This window comes from Lontra canadensis, unplaced genomic scaffold, assembly GCF_010015895.1.
Source record: "Lontra canadensis isolate GAN:19392208 unplaced genomic scaffold, GSC_riverotter_1.0 scaffold24, whole genome shotgun sequence".
Taxonomy (NCBI): Eukaryota; Metazoa; Chordata; class Mammalia; order Carnivora; family Mustelidae; genus Lontra; species Lontra canadensis.
The window spans coordinates 18,544,883-18,560,791 of NW_022631018.1; the positions used below are offsets into that span (position 1 = coordinate 18,544,883).

The 15,909-nt window shown below is 46.2% G+C and overlaps 1 long non-coding RNA gene across 1 annotated transcript in view; it reads left to right on the forward strand.

The window, feature by feature from the left end:
* Positions 1-15,469: 15,469 nt before the first annotated feature.
* The window catches only part of LOC116870815, a 112,322-nt gene continuing 111,882 nt past the window's right edge, over positions 15,470-15,909 (forward strand). The window contains exons 1-2 of the long non-coding RNA XR_004383296.1: positions 15,470-15,510; positions 15,593-15,654. This is a non-coding gene — a long non-coding RNA (uncharacterized LOC116870815). The remainder of the gene's footprint in view (positions 15,511-15,592; positions 15,655-15,909) is intronic.

A 15,909-nucleotide genomic window follows, 5' to 3' on the forward strand; every position in this document is an offset into this window, starting at 1 on the left:
ATAGCCTGGGATTCACTTCTCTGCACCTTCTACCTTGCAGAAAGTGGTCACTTTTCTGTTTGTGGTGCATCCCATTGGTGGATGTGCAGATGTGGAGTCATCCCGCATCCCTGGAATAATTCCCACTGGATCGTGTTGTGAGATCCTCCTGATGGATTGTTGAATTAATGTTGCTGAAAATTGTCCAGGATTTTGCATCTCTGTTCATGAGGGATATTGGCTTTTCCTTTTCTTGTAGTGTCCTTGTTTTGGTAGTAGGGTAATACTGCCTTCATAAAATGAGTTTGGATGTATGTATGCCCTTCTCTCCTTTAAAAAAAAAAATGGTTTGAGAAGGGTTGGTATTAATTCTTCTTCTACCATCTGGTTGAACTCCTCAGTGAAACTGTCTGGTCTTGGGCATTTGTTTGTTGGGAGGATTTGATTATGGAATCAATCTTTTTACTAGTGATCAATCTGTTCAGATTTTTTTTTCCTTCCTGGTTCAGTCATTCTAGGTTGTTGTTAGGAACTTATCCATTTCTTCTAGGTTGTCCAAGGTGTTGGCCTCTACGTACTCATAGTACTCTCTAATGATCCTTTGTATTTTGTGGTATTCATTGTAATAGCTCATCTTTCTTTCTTTTTTTCAAGTTTCTCACATTTTTATAAAAATTAAATTCAGTTAGCCAAGGTATAGTTTTTGATGTAATGGTCAATGATTCATTACTTGAATATAACACCCAGGGCTCATCACCACATGTCCCCTCCTTAATACCCATCACCCAGTTACCCTACCCCCCAGCCTACCAGTTTGTTTCCTATGATTAAGAGTCTTTCATGATTTGTCTCCCTCTCTGATTTCTTCCCATTCAGTTTTCCCTCCCTTCCCCTGTGGTCCTCCACACTCTTCCTCATGTTCCACACATGAGTGAAACCATATGATTATTGTCATACTTTGTTTGACTTACTTCATTTAGCATCACCTCCTCCAGTTCCATCCATGTCAATGCAAATGGTGGGTATTCAACCCTTCTGATGGCTGAGGAATATTCTATTGTATGTATGTACCACATCTTCTTTATCCATTCCTTTATTGAAGGACATCTCAGCTCCTTCCACAGTTTGGTTCTTGTGGACATTGCTGCTATGAACAATGGGGAGCATGTGCCCCTTCTTTTCATGCATGTGTATCTTTGTGGTAAATACCCAGGAGTGCAATTGCTTGTCGTAGGACAGCTCTATTTTTAAGTCTTTGAGGAACCTCCATGCTGTTTTCCAGAGTGGTTGTGCCAGCTTGCATTCCCACCAACAGTGTAAGAGGGTTCCCCTTTCTCCACATCCTCACCAACACTTGTTTCCTGTCTTGTTAATTTTAGCCATTCTAACTGCTGGAAGGTATTATCACATTGTTGTTTTGAATTCCCTGATGATAAGTGATGTGCAACATTTTTTTCATGGTCTGTTGGCTATTTGAATGTCTTCTTTGGAGAAGTGTCTTTTCTTGTCTTCTGCCCATTTCTTGCATGGATTCTTTGTTTCTTGGTTGCTGAGTTTGAGAAATTCTTTGTAGATCTTGGATACCAGACCTTTATCTGTAATGTAATTTGCAAATATTTTCTCCTATTCTGTGGGTTGCCTTTTAGTTTTGTTAATTGTTTCCTTTGTTGTGCAGAAGCTTTATATCTTGTTGAAGTCCCAATAGTTCATTTTTGCTTTTGTTTTCCTGGCCTTTAGAGACATCTCTTGCAAGAAGTTGCAGTGTCCAAGGTTGAAGAGGTTGCTGCCTGTGTTCTCCTCTAGGATCTTGATGTGAGACAGGAATCAATTATCTTTCTTTCCCCATGTATTTGCGTCCTCTCTCTTTTTTGGTGAGACTAGCTGAAAGTTCATCAGTTTTATTTATTTATCTTTCCAAAAAGGGCAGTTTGTATTTTCATTGATCTTTTGCCTTTTTTTTGTCTCCATTGGATTTATTTCCCCATTCCATTTTGTTATTTCCTTACATCTGCTGATTTGGGGCCCATTTTTTTTTTCCACTTCTTTCCCATGCTTGGTTGGTTATTGGAGAGCTTTCAGGTAGATTGACGAGGACCTGAATTTCTATGAACTTCCCCCTTAGAGCTACTTTTTCTGCATCCCATAGCTTTTCATAAATTCTCTTTTCATTTGTCTCAAGGTACTTTTAAAATTTCTTTTGATTTCTTCTTTGACTGTTGGTTATTAGCATGTTGTTGAATTTCCACATATTTTTGACTGTCCCATTTTCTTCTTGTGACTGGTTTCTACTTTCATACTATTGTGATTGGATAAGATTTGAACCAGAGTGTGAAGGGAGCATTCAGTTTAAAGATTAGTTTCCTGGGGTATTCTCTAAGGGAAGACCACAACATCCATGGGGACAGAAAAAGGTTTTATGAGACTGGGGACGTGGGGGTGGTTAACGCTTGTTACAACTACTGATCACCACCATGCAGGCTGTGTACCACCTTTCACACTGTAGTCCTGATGGACATGTACTTCCTTAGAAACATTTTGTAGGAGGTTCAGAGTGGCCTTCTCTAACAGAAAGGGGCTGTGAGGTTTCATGGCATGGCCCCAAGTCAGCAACCAGGGGATGTATGGCAAATTGGGGGATCAGATCCCAACTTTCTGTAGGAAGTGACAAAAATGGGGCATGGTGAGTTTCATGACAATAGCCGAGGTCCCAAGTGACCCACTGGGGGTTGGTGGTGGGTGGGATAGGGGGGCCTGTGGATCTGTCTCATCAGAACCCATGGAATTCAAGGAAACCCTCCTGTCTGTTGAGTTGTGTGCAGACAAGTAGACAACAGTCTCTTGCCCGGCACTAGGGTCACACTAGGTCGCCACCAGAGGGGCAGTGTGTGGTGGGAGGCACTGCTTGGTTTCCATGAAAACCAATCAGGATCTGGTGGCTATGATTCCTAGTAGCAGCATGGGGAGAGGAGGGCAGTGGTGGTGCACATTTCCTAGGGTTGTGGTCAGGACTTGTCTGGAGCCCACTGAAGTGAACCATGCCTGGCAGAGAAGGCACCCAGTCACTGTAGCTGTGGGCACTATGCCCATGGCACTTATGTGCCAGCCAGCTCCCATGCTGCTGCCTCCTACTTTCCATCATCTCCATGGCCATGAGCCTCTGCTCTTGCTCCATGGCCCCCCAGGGTATTGCCCTCCCTCCATCTGGCCCTCATCTTCTGCCTTGTATAATCCAATGCCAGGGCAGCCTTCTCGAGAGGCAGCTCTGTCAGTCCCCTGATGGAACACTTCCATCAATCACCTGAGAGGTGAGGACGAGGCCTTGCCCTGGAATGGGCTGCAGGTCCCCAATCAGGAGAGTCATGTCTCCCTTTTCAGGCTGGCCTGCCCTCCCCTCAGTCCTCCTCAAGGAAGCTCTCCTTCCTTCCTGAGATGACAGCTCTGACCTTAAAAACCAATATTGTTTTTCTTTCTCCATGCCTTAGTTCATCCATGGCATATCTTTTGAACCTCTCAGTGGGTTTTCAGCCGTCCTGCAGGGCTGTATGCTCAAAGAGGCGATGACCTCAGAGGGCAGCCTTCCCTGCCACCTCCCTCAGCATGTCCCTGACCCTGGAGCCAGCTGTCTCACTGAGTGTTGAGGGACCCAAGCCAGCCCATCTTGAGCTGAGGCTATGTCAGCTGTGTAGACTGATGTGTGTCAGGAGCAGTGGGCAGCTGGCATGGGCCAGGTGCAGGCAGTTTCCCTTCCTCATTCCTTCCCCCCCTCCCTCCCAGAGGCAGCTCAGAGCAGCCTCCATGCCCTACATCTCGAGATCTCTTGACCAATGCACCTGCTTTTAGCTGGTGAGCTTGGCGGTTTCCCGTTACTTCTGTCTTCCATACCCGCACCCATGACAGTTCCTGGATCGGGGAGGGATCGTACCCTGGTCTGTACTTGATCCTCTTCCTATCCCACACGGAGCCCACCCACCTTTGTGTCTTCCATGGATATGCTTGGAAGCAAGCTCGTCCACAGGGAACCTGTTAGCCAAATGAATCCAAGGAACGATCACTGAATTAGCGACCCAGGATAGAGAACAAAGCTGCTCTGAAACATGTCCCAAACTCTGTGGCCATCTCATATTAAACAGAAACAGTAATAGCTTTCTGGATTATGAAGTGGCTTCTATCTCTATTTACACTCTCTTGATTGCATAGGTGCTGATCCTGGACGGAAAGGGACCATAGCTCCTGTAGGCTAGGATTAACAGGTAAAATAGAAGAATTCAGTGAAATTTTAATTTGAGGCATAGAGTGGATAATTATTGTCAAGGAAGTACTCCCAAGTAGGGCACACGAACATTGTGTACCAAAGCTTTTTCAAGTAGGTTACTGAAAGAAAAATCTTATTTGTTGTTTATTTTAATTCCAGTCGAGTTAACACGCAGCGTTGTATGAGTTTCGGGTGTGCAATAGCGTGAGTCAGTAATTCTATATATTATACTCAGTGCTCAAGAAAAGTGTACTCTTAGTCCTCTTCATCTATTTCACTCATCCCTCCATCCACCTCCCCTTTGGTAACCAACAGTTTGTTCTCTATTGTTAAGAATCTGTATGTTGGTTGTCTCTTTGTTCTCCTTTATTTATGTATGTTTGTTTCTTCAATTCTACGTAAGGGTGACATCACATGGTATTGTCTTTCTCTGACTGAAGTTTTCACTTAGGACGATACTCTCTAGATCCATTCATGTGGCTGCAAATAGCAAGATTTCATTCTTTTTATGTCTGAGTAACATTCCACTGTGTGTGTGTGTGTGTGTGTGTGTGTGTGTACAAATCTATCATTCATTTATCACTTTACCAACAGATACTTGGATTGCTTCCATACTGTGATCTCATAAATAATGCTGTAAGAAACATAGGGGTGCATGTATCCTTTTGAGTTATAGTTTTCATAGCTTTGGGTAAATACTCAGTAGTGTGGTTGCTGGATCCTAGGGTAGCTCTATTTTTAACACCTTGAGGAACCTCCATACTGTTTTCCAGAGTGGCTGCACCAGGTTGCTTTTCCACCAACAATGCATAAGTGTTTCCCTTTTTCCACATTCTCCCAACACCTGTTGTTCTTTGTGTTGTTGATGGCAGCCATTCTGACAGTATGTGGTATTATCTCACTATGCTTTTGATTTGAATTTTCCTGAGGTTGGGTGATGGTGAACATCTTTTCATGGGACCACTGGTCATCTGTATTTCTTTGGAGAAATGTCTGTTCATGTGTCCTGATGATTTTATTAGCTGGATTATTAGTTTTTTGGGGGTGTTGAGTTGTATCCATTCTATATATTTTGGACACTATCCCTTTATTGCATAGGATATATGCAAATATCTTCTCCCTTTCGTAGGTTGTCTTATTATTATTACTTCTTCATAATTCCGTGGCTGTGTGGAGACTTTTTATTTTGATATAGTCCCAGTAGTTTATTTCTGGTTTTATTTCCTTTGCCTCAGGAGACAGTCTAGAAAAATGTTGCTTTGGTCCATGTCAAAAAGTTACTGTCTGTGCCCTCTTGTAGGATTTTTATGGTTTCAAGTCTTCCATTGAGGTCTTGAAACTGTTTTGAGTTTGTCTGTATGATGTAAGGAAGCAGAGTAATTTCATTCTTTTCTGTGAAGCTGTCCAGATTTTCCAACACCGTTTGTTGTAGAGACTGTCCTTTTCCATTTTGATATTCCTGCCTGCTTTGTGGAAGATTAATTGGCCACATGATTGTGGGTTTATATCTGAGCTTCTATCTTGTTCCCTTGGTTGCTGTGTATATTTTTGTGCCAGTACCATAGTGTTAGGATGACTACAGCTTTGTACTACAATTTGAAATCTGGAATTGTGACTCCTCCAGCTTTTTCTTCTCAACATTGCTTTGGATGTTCAGTATCTTTAGTGGTTCCAGACAGGTTTTTAGGAGTGGTTTTTTTTTTAGTTCTTTTTATTTAACTTAAATTCAATAAACCAACTTAGAGTACCTCATTAGTTTCAGATGCAGTGTTCGCTAATACATCAGGTGTGTTTAACATCCAGGACTCATTGCATTCCATGTCCTCCTTAATACCCATCACCCAGTTACCCCATCCCCCATCCACCTCCCCTCCAGCAACCCTCAGTTTGTTTCTGTAATGAAGAGTCTCTCATGGTTTTTCTCTCTCTATGATGATTTCTCATTCAGTTTTCCCTCCCTTCCACTCTGATCCTCTGTGGTGTTTCTTCTGTTTCACATATGAGTGAACCCATTGCCGATTGTCTTTCTCTGATAGACTTATTTTGCTGAGTGTAATACCCTGCAGTTCCATCCAGGTGGGTGGGATGGTAAGTCTTCATCCTCTCTGATGGCTGAATGATATTCTGTTGTAGATATGAACCATGTCTTCTTTATCTATTCATCTGTCCGTGGACATCTGGGCTCTTTCCGTAGTTTGGGTACAGCGGATGATGCTGCAATGAACCCTGGGGGGCAGTTGCCACTAACTTTCACTCAATCTATATCTTTGGAGTAAATACCTAGTAGTGTGATTGCTGGGTCATAGGGTAGGTCTATTTTTAAATTCTTGAGGAAACTTGATAACACGTGGCAGAGTGGCTGTGCGAGTGTACACTCCCTCCAGCAGTGTAAGAGTGTTCCCCCGTCACCATGTCCTTGCCAACATTTGTTGTTCCCTGCCTTGATAATTTTAGCCATGCCAGCTGTTGTAAGGTGGTATCTCATTGTGGTTTTGATTTGTATTTCCCTGATGGCTCTTGTTGTGGAGTACTTTTTTATGTGTCTCTTGGTTGATTGTATGTTCTCTTGGTAGAAAGGTGTGTTCATGTTTACACCTATGTCTTAATCTAGGATGGGGTGGTACCAAGGGCATGGAAGGTGTGATGTGCTTGGGTGTGGAGACCTTCACAGCCATCTGAATTGAGGGCTAGAGTTAAGGAGAATATCGGGCTCAGTCTGGTATGAAAGTATACATAAGCAGGGATTGGTTCAAGATGTCATTCAGATTTCTCCTGTTCTAAATCCTTTCTACAGTTCCAAAAGGCATGATTTCTGACTTTGTTGTAGGATGAGTCTTCTGCTCCACTCAGATGTCACATTCCCTAGGGATTTGGAGCCAGGCCTCTGGGAATTGTCCTTTTAAAAAGCCAACCTAGGATTAGGGTTAGGGTTAAGGCCTAGGATCATGGCAGGTTCAATCTGTCAGCTGTGTGGCAAGATTCCCAGAAAGCTGAGTTGAGCCCCAAGTACTGGGGACTGAATGTGGGGGTGGCCTTAGGTGGGCATGCAGATTTCTTCTGCTCTGAAGCCTTTCTGGATTTCCAAATGGCATGTTTCCCTTCTGGGTGGCAGGCGGAGTCCTCTGGAATGCTTGGCAGTCCCCAGTCCTTGGGATTTTGGCACCAAGTCTCTAGGGACAGACCCCTCCGAGCCCAACCTAGGGTCAGAGTTGAGGTGAGGCTTAGGGTCAGGGTTTAGGGTCACAGGTTAGGGTTAGTGCTTAGGTGTAGTGGTTTGCTAGGGTTAATTTATTTGTCTTTTAATACAAGATGTCCATGCTTAAATAAGACCTTTTCTTAGAGTGTTTTACATTGATCAAAGGTTAGCATGTAACCCAAATAGTTACGGAGAAGAACCAAATATTCCAAAGTAACACCCAAGACACTATTTCTTGACATTTACGTTTTATGGTCAAAATACTTAAAAATAGAGTTGCTCTGTCACTCTTCTCACAGATGGATTTGCTGGGTCTGTCTTTCTGGTCTTGGCTGAAAAGCAACTTCCTAGTGGGCTTCCTTAATGGGCCTCTCTGAATAGGATGGCTCTCTTAACCCTAAGCCTGCTTTCCTTCCTATCGTTGATCCATTGATTATATCTCACCTCTTTGCAAGCTCCCAGGTAGGACTAGGACTATACATTTGCACTAAGTAGATACTCCATAAATATTTATTAATTGAATAAGTATGACTTTCTTTTTCATCAAAAATATCCATGTTTTATCAGTGATTTTTTTACCATTTCAGAATATATTTGGAGAAATCTCTTGCTCCATGAATATACATCTGTCAAGACTGTGTCTTTATTACGTCCTGTGTCATGCTTCCCTGAGCCAACCAGAGCACTCATGACCCATGTATGAAGCTCAGTTTAAACCTTAAGGTGAGTTCTGTGAAGGCACTGGGGGGCGTTTGGGGGGCTTGTTGTGCTGAACACCACTGTGTCATCTGGGACCAGATGTGACATGAGCACTCCCTCTTTCCTTATCTTTTCCATTTTCCTCTACCCTCTGTCAGCCTGTGGGTTTCCCACCAAACATATATTTGCAGACAAACTCTGAGATGGCCTATGGCTTGGTGACTCTATGGACATCACAGAATCTCGCTATAACCAGGGTCAGAGGTTTCTGTGGCACTGACATGACCCTTGTTTGCCCAGTATGCCCTGTGAAGAGTCCCATGAGAGTCTGGGAGTCCAGGAAAGATCAATGGGTGTGTGCCCCCAAGCCATCTGATGTGGCTGAGGGGCCCTGAGCAATTCCGAACCCAAACCAAGGTTTTGGCTGTGTGGTCTTACTTGCACAAAAACAGCAATGCCTGGATCAGGCTTTCACTGCAACAGCTGAGCCAGCTTAGTGAGGACCTTGCCCAGGACACTAGCCCCGTGACACTGTGTGGGCACTTGGAGTCTCCAGTTAAGTCATGCAACACAACAAGTGATTCTACATCAGAGTAGATGATGCAAAGTATAGTTTCACAGCAAACATGACAAAAAAACATTTAAATGACAGAATAGGAAGTAGTTAAATGTACTCCATATTATGGCAGTGAAGGGAAAAGTGAACGATGGGGTCAGAAAGGGGAATGGGAGTTCCAAGAAGCAGGCTGGAGTTGCCAGGGGGTAAAAGGTATCTGGTGGAGGAAAGGACCAGGTGACTTGTCACGGGTTCTAATAGTGCAGCATCAGTGTGTGTGCTCTGGCTGACCCACGACCCCCAGGGGCACTGGGGGCATTCTAGCTACAGAGGATCTACAGGCTGCAAATTGGCCTGAGCAGAGCCTCTGCGGTCTGTCTTCTTGGTTCCTGGGTGTGGTTATGTCTCTGCTTCTGGAGGCTGTTGATTCTCCTTTTGTTTTCCTCTGAGCTGCACTATTTTGTGTGGATTCAGTGCTGTTAGTTGACTGAAATTCTTCCTGAAAAGAAGTGGGATAGAAGTCATCCTTGTTTCCTAAGTAGACCTGAACAGATTGAACAGTAATAGCTTTTTCCCAGGCCCCTGGGCCTTCATCTGCTTGCCAACTCCGAGACTTTTGAAAACATATTCTATTTTTAATAGATTGAAAGAATTTCTTTAGTTCTTAAATCGACAAAGTCACACTTTTCATAATCTATAAAATGATCTGTAAACATTGAATGAACAAGGTTTGGCAGGATGAAGGAAGAACTGGCTTTGTACTGGGGTTTGCGGCAATGTTTACTCACCATTGCCCCCGTGTGGCCACTCTCCAGATAGCACGTGGCCCAATGAGTTGCAATTTACCAGATTGAAGGTGAAGACAGAAGAGGGTTGGTTGCTGAATTCCTTAGCTCCTAAAAACCATCCTCTAATTTATGAGCGATATTCTAAATCAAGTATATCTTAACTAGAGATTAGGGTTAGGATCAGGGTCAAGTTGCATACATTAACTACGGACAGCTTTTTATAAGCCAATCTTACCTGCCTATAGTGTTTTCAAAAAATAAAATGGGAGAGGATATAGTCACCAAAGCACTGAGCACATTCTCTGTCCCCGGAAATTGGTCACTAAACATAATTACTGTTTCATCTTAGCTGAGGACCAGGAGCTGGTCCTACTGGTACTTGGCAGGTAGCATCTGTGGCCAGCTGGCCATCGCCCCCGCCCCCCCCCCCCCAATCCACACCCAGCTCAGCACATCCTCTGCTCTTCTCAAGGGCAGCAAACAGACAGACCGGGACCAGGTGCAGCTGGGACTCCCTCCGGTCAGGCATGGCTTGCTTCTGACAGGCAGAGAAGTGGGCCAGCTCACATGCTCATGACGCATTCTTTTGGTTCCTTGCTATCTGCCTCCCCTTTCTGTCACCCTGGTGCTTAATCTTTAGCTCCTGGGAGAACTTGGGTTTGCAGATTTCTGTAGACATTTCATAGTGTAGATCTCTGTTGTCTTAGTTCTCTGTCCTTGGGTTGGAGATGAAGGCGGGAAATTCATCATACCCTGAAAGCAGAGTATGAACTATCCAGTGCGCTCTGCCCCCGGCACCTCAGGTTTGAAAGAAATGGCAAATTGTGTACTTCATGTTCTACACAATCAGCTTTAGGGACTCATAGATGCATGTGAAATGAAATTGTACTGAAAGAAATCTCGTTATGGGATTTTGCTTTGCAGAAGACAGTTTAGGGACACAGCCCCTCGCTCGCCCTTTCATTTCCCGTCTGGCCAATGCCCGCTCACACTGACATGTGCAGCCACAGAAGGGCACAACTGTGACATCCTTTTGGAGCACTCCTGGTCCCCCTGCCTCCCAGTCTGGCCAACCCTGCACACCCCCAGTCCTCCTGAATATCCCCTATCACGGCACTTGTCACACAAGGCTGGCATTTGTTGTCTCTAGGTCTGTCCTTTCTGCTTGGAATAGATCTCTCTCCCAGATGCCTGGCTGGGTGACAGGTAGATGAAGGGTTTGGGGATCTTTCGTCCTGGAACAGCAGGCATCCTTTAGAACCCTGATGGGCAGGAGGAGTCTCTGTCCCTCTGTGTGCCCCCAGTCTCAGTGGAATATAGTGGCCAGGCCAAAGGATTTGAGAGTCCTCCCAGATGAAGTTTGTTCTATGAAGGTGGCTTCCTTCTGAGATCATTATGGAACCACATTGCGTGGCCATTCCTGGGGGACAGAAATCATGCTACTGTATTGTATTCTTCTTGCACACTGTGGCTAACAAAGAGGAAACACACACTCACACTCACAAGTTCACTCTTACACCTCCATTTCTGAGCATCACTACAATAGAAACCACACTGAATTCCCATTGGGCTGCAGACCCATAGCCGTGCCATTCCAGGTGTACATAGAGGAGGATGGAGATGGCGTTCTAGCTGAAAGGATGGAAGTCCTTGATTCTGGGGGTGAAGAAATTAGATTTTACCCAGAAGGTGCTACGTTCTACTAAAAGAAGGGACATGGTCCTAGGATCTTTGAGACCAGAGATTGGCACAGACTTTTCTGGGAAGTCTTCTGTAAAGATTTTCTGTCAAGTGCTGCAGTCCATGTGGCGTCTCTGACAACGACTCCTCTCTGGCATTGTGCCTTGAGAGCAGCCACCGACCGTCCATAACTCATGTACCAGACACACTGGACTGAGAGAATACAGGTGAAGGTCTCATCGGGCCCATGGGTGGTAGTTTCCCCACACTCCAGATGTGCAACATGATGGATGATGGGGGAGAAGGCTCTTCTTTTCCAGTGGCAGAGTGGGAATACACTGGGATCTACCCTGCCTGACCCCAGTCCCTCCATTTGAAAATAAGATGGGGGGGGGTGCCTGGGTGGCTCAGTGGGTTAAAGCCTCTGCCTTCAGCTCAGGTCATGGTCCCGGGGTCCTAGGATCGAGCCCTGAATCGGGCTCTCTGCTCAGCAGGAAGCCTGCTTCCTCCTCTCTCTCTCTGTCTGCCTGCCTCTCTGCCTACTTGTGATCTCTGTCTGCCAAATAAATAAATAAAATGTTTTTTTAAAAAAAGAAAATAAGATGGTAGTGAGATTGGCCAAGAATTAAGGCATCAGGAATTTTCTCACCTTTCTCTGTAGGCCTTGAACTTGCCACAAGATGTTTGTCTGTGGCTGAATTCCATGTGGGTATTGTTTGGGTGAGTATGTCCACATTGCCTGGTGGGTATATCTTGTGGGTTATATAGCACACAGATGGTCATCTTGTTCAGGACAAGATCATGAGCACCGTTAGGGTTCTCCTGAGTTGGTGGAGGATCTAGCATGTGTGAGCTTCAGGACAAATCCAATCCAGCCCTCAGCAATGTTATGGAGCACCTGGCTTCCGGGGCCCTCTGTGGCACTGGCGCGGGCCTGGCCTAGGCCACTTCTGCGTTGTGATGGAAAAGCCCCTGGCCTGGGTGGTCCATCCCATGCTTGGCTCTGCAGGCTGAGACCCAAGGTTCCTCCCACTTCATTGGCTGGGACCAGGTCATATTCCCATGGATGAGCACATCCCTGGACCCAGGGAGTGGAGCCATGGAGATTGGCACCGGTTGTTAGGACCTCTGTTGTAATGACTTTTCTAATGGCTGTGGTGGCAAGATCTTCTGGGATACATCTGTTAAAATGAATATTAATTTCTGATAGTAAGTGGGTCCAAGGTGCTGGCTTAGCACCTAGCACATCAGTCTCAGCACCTCGGAACTACTGTACTGCTCTGCAGAGACAATGGCTGAGAATGAGCAAAGTGGATGGAAACGGGTCTGGAGTGCACAAAGGAAGGGTATGTGTGCTTAGGAGGTTGGGGATAATAGCTCTGGCCAAGCTGTACCTCCAGTTTACCTAGGTTCAAGAAGGTGTGGGGAATCCGTGGTGTTTCACCATCTATAATTTTCAGATGAAGAACATGCCTTCGCATGGAGTCTGGCAAGACTGGTTCCAAGTGTTCTCTAGCTGGTGTGGAAGTCAGGGAGAGCACTGCCCTCTGACTGCTAGGAGAGGCGTGAGAGGCTGAGTGCTCTCAAGAAGGTGTCTGGCTTTTGCAGGGCTCACTGTGAGCCTTCATATAGGACTGACAAGGACGGTTCATGGTTTTGTTCTGAGGATGGAGTATTGGAAGAATGCGGTGTCCCATGTGATCCTGGGAAGGGGACAGACCTGGAGTCCACTGTAGAGTTACTTCGTGGGAGTGGGGGTGATCTGCAACATCCGCTTCATGAGACATCTGTCCTATATTGAGTTCTGGGTGTGCTTCTGTGCTTCTGTGACTTTGTCCTAATGGCTGGGATTTCCAAGGGGTGGGATTTTTTTGGCTTCACTTTAAGAGTTGGTCTACTGGAAGTGGGCAAGTCCCATTCTGCTGCTGAGAAGTGTGACTCTAATGGTGTCGCGGCCGGTGCGACGACATGAGCAGGGTCGAGAGGGTAAGAGAATGGAGAAAGAATAAGACTTGTAAAGAAATGAGGACAAGAGGGACACAGTGGATGATGTCCAAGCAGTGCCAATTTTATTCAAGGCTGTGAGACATCATATAGCTAACAGAAACAATTATAAGGAAGTATCTATTTTCAGTTGATTGCTCATACACATGTAACATTCACATGAAACCCCTCAAGCTTTTACGAAGCCCATTTCCCAAGCGCTGGTAGCGGATCTTCTGACGCCAGTAACTTTTGTCTACTTAGCTAATCTTTAACTAGCAATTCACGAGCTTACAATGGTGCAATTTATAATCCGCGCAAGTACAGGGTAATCTTGTAATAGTTAAATGTACAACCCAGTTTTGCCTCTTAATACATGCAGGCAGTCACGTCAGCGAGTCTTAGGGTCCATAGCTCAGGCTCTTTCTCAAGCGCAACTCAACTGATATTCAGGAGGCACGAGTCAGGGCCTGGTTTGATCCCTCACCTCTAGCTGAGTCCATGGCTGCCTACAAGTGGCTGGAGTGTGTATTACAAGATTAGAGGTCAGTGGTGAGGTGGTTACAGTGGTCAGCAGGCCATTGCTATTGATGATTTTTATGGGAGAATTCCATAGGATGAGATGTTATATCTTATGGTTAGGGATCCTCATTAAGTGTCCATCGAGGGTGCTTGTTCTGAGTTTCACATTCAATATTTTTGTTACTTCTAATAGCCCTTCTTGTACTTGGTATTCTAAGAAGCAGTGCATTGCAACAGTGCCTGCATTTTACTCATGTGTTGGTGAGGATTTGAGATGGAAAATGTTGTCAGTGCTTCCACAAATTGTACACTGGAACAGCCAAATAATAAAATTTTATTTTTTGACACAAAATAGGAAGTATCCTGCTGTGATTCTTAGTTTAAACCAGGGGAGGGAGGCTTATTTTGGTACTGGTAATGAGTATGATAGACCTTCCCAGGGCACATTATCAGGTTCTATTAGAAACTTGGACTTAGTTATTGTGGAAGAATCAGGAATCAATCAATTATTTGTCTCCTATTTCATTTTCCATGAACATTTCCACAATATTTGGTTTCACAGCTCTACCATTGGGAAATCATCCCAACTTTGGCACCAGCCTGCCCTTCTCTGCTAAGGGTATGTTTGGGCCAAGAAGAACATAAATTCTGGGTGATTGGAAAACTGTAGGATCCGAATACTATCGGTAGGGAGTTACTGGGTCCCTAAATTCCAAACCAGCTCCTGACACCCAGACAAAATACATTTCAGATTTAGAAACTTCAAAGAGAAATTTTGTGTCCACAGTGACAGCTGAAGAAAATGTGTCATCCCTAAACCTAACCTTAACCCCTAACTTGAATGTTGAAACCTAACCTGACTTTAAAGCCCAAACTGGAACCCTGAATCTTAAACCTGAAATGGAACCCGAAGCCTGGACTTTGAACCTGAGCCCTGGATCCAAGCCCTGAACCATGAACCCAAGCCCTAGCATGAACCCAAACCCCAAATTTGACCTTGCACTTTATCTCCTAAGCCCTAAGTCTTCAATCCTAAATCATAAATCTAATGCCCTAACCCTAACCATTCCCTTGTCCCTCACCCTAAATCTTCACCCCGATCCTAGACCCAGACCTGATCTAGAACTCTGACTGGAACCTGAACCTGCACCCAAATTCAAACCCTTCACCACACTTTGTTTATGCATCCACAACTGATGGATATTTGCATTTTCTACATTTTGATTCTTGTGAACACTGTTCGGGCTGGGGGCTAGGGTTAGGGTCTTGGATTGGGGTCAGGGCTAGGCTTGAGACCAGGTTGAGATCAGAGTGTGGGTCTGCATCCAGGGTCAAGTTCGGCGCCACTCTTTGGGTCAGGGACTGTTGTCATTCCATATTGTTTCCAATTCATTGTTCCTTAGCTATTTTTTTAAAGGTCAGGAGGATATTGGGCTCCATTCAGCTTGAATTTCCAGAATGAAATGACTTCAGCTGGACCCCGGGAGGGAGCAGGTGCTTCCACTGAAGGGTGAGCTCCCCTAGTCCTGCACTGCCCTCCATCACCTGCAGAGGGCGCCGGACCCCACCTCCGGCCCTGAGCCTGGCCTGCGCAGGTGCCGCTGGGACAGGAGCCCGGCCTCCTCAGGACTGGCTGTCGAGTCTTCTAGAGGACATGGGACCGTTCCCACACTGACGGGACCTGCTGTGGAGGCTTTGAGGGGTTATGGGTCCGCTTCCACACCAACAGGAGCCTGGTCTCCTCAGGACCCGCTGTCGAGACTTCCGGGGGATGTGGGGCCAAGTCCACACCAAGAGGACCCGCTGTGGAGGACGTGGGGCCGCGTCCACACCGACAGGACCCGCTGTGGAGGACGTGGGGTCGCGTCCACACCGACAGGACCCGCTGTGGAGGACGTGGGGTCGCGTCCACACCGACAGGACCCGCTGTGGAGGAGGTGGGGCCGCGTCCACACCGACAGGACTCCTGCGTTCTCAGGACCCGCCGCGGGAGGAGAAGGTGAGGAGAAGCCGCCCCGGCGGGGACTGGCGAGGGGGCGCGCGGTCTCGGGACCCCACGGAGGAAGCGCGCGCCGTGCGGACACCGGGGTTTCCGTGGCCTCCCGCGGGGCTGGAGCGGGGCTGTGGGGTCCCCCTCTCTGGGCTCGGACGCCCCCCGCCCCGCGGCTGTGTCCGCGCCCCCCGGACTCGGTTCCTGGGGCTCCTCAGACGGTCTGCGGTCCGGGAGCGGCCGTGGGCGTCGGGGCTCGTGCTC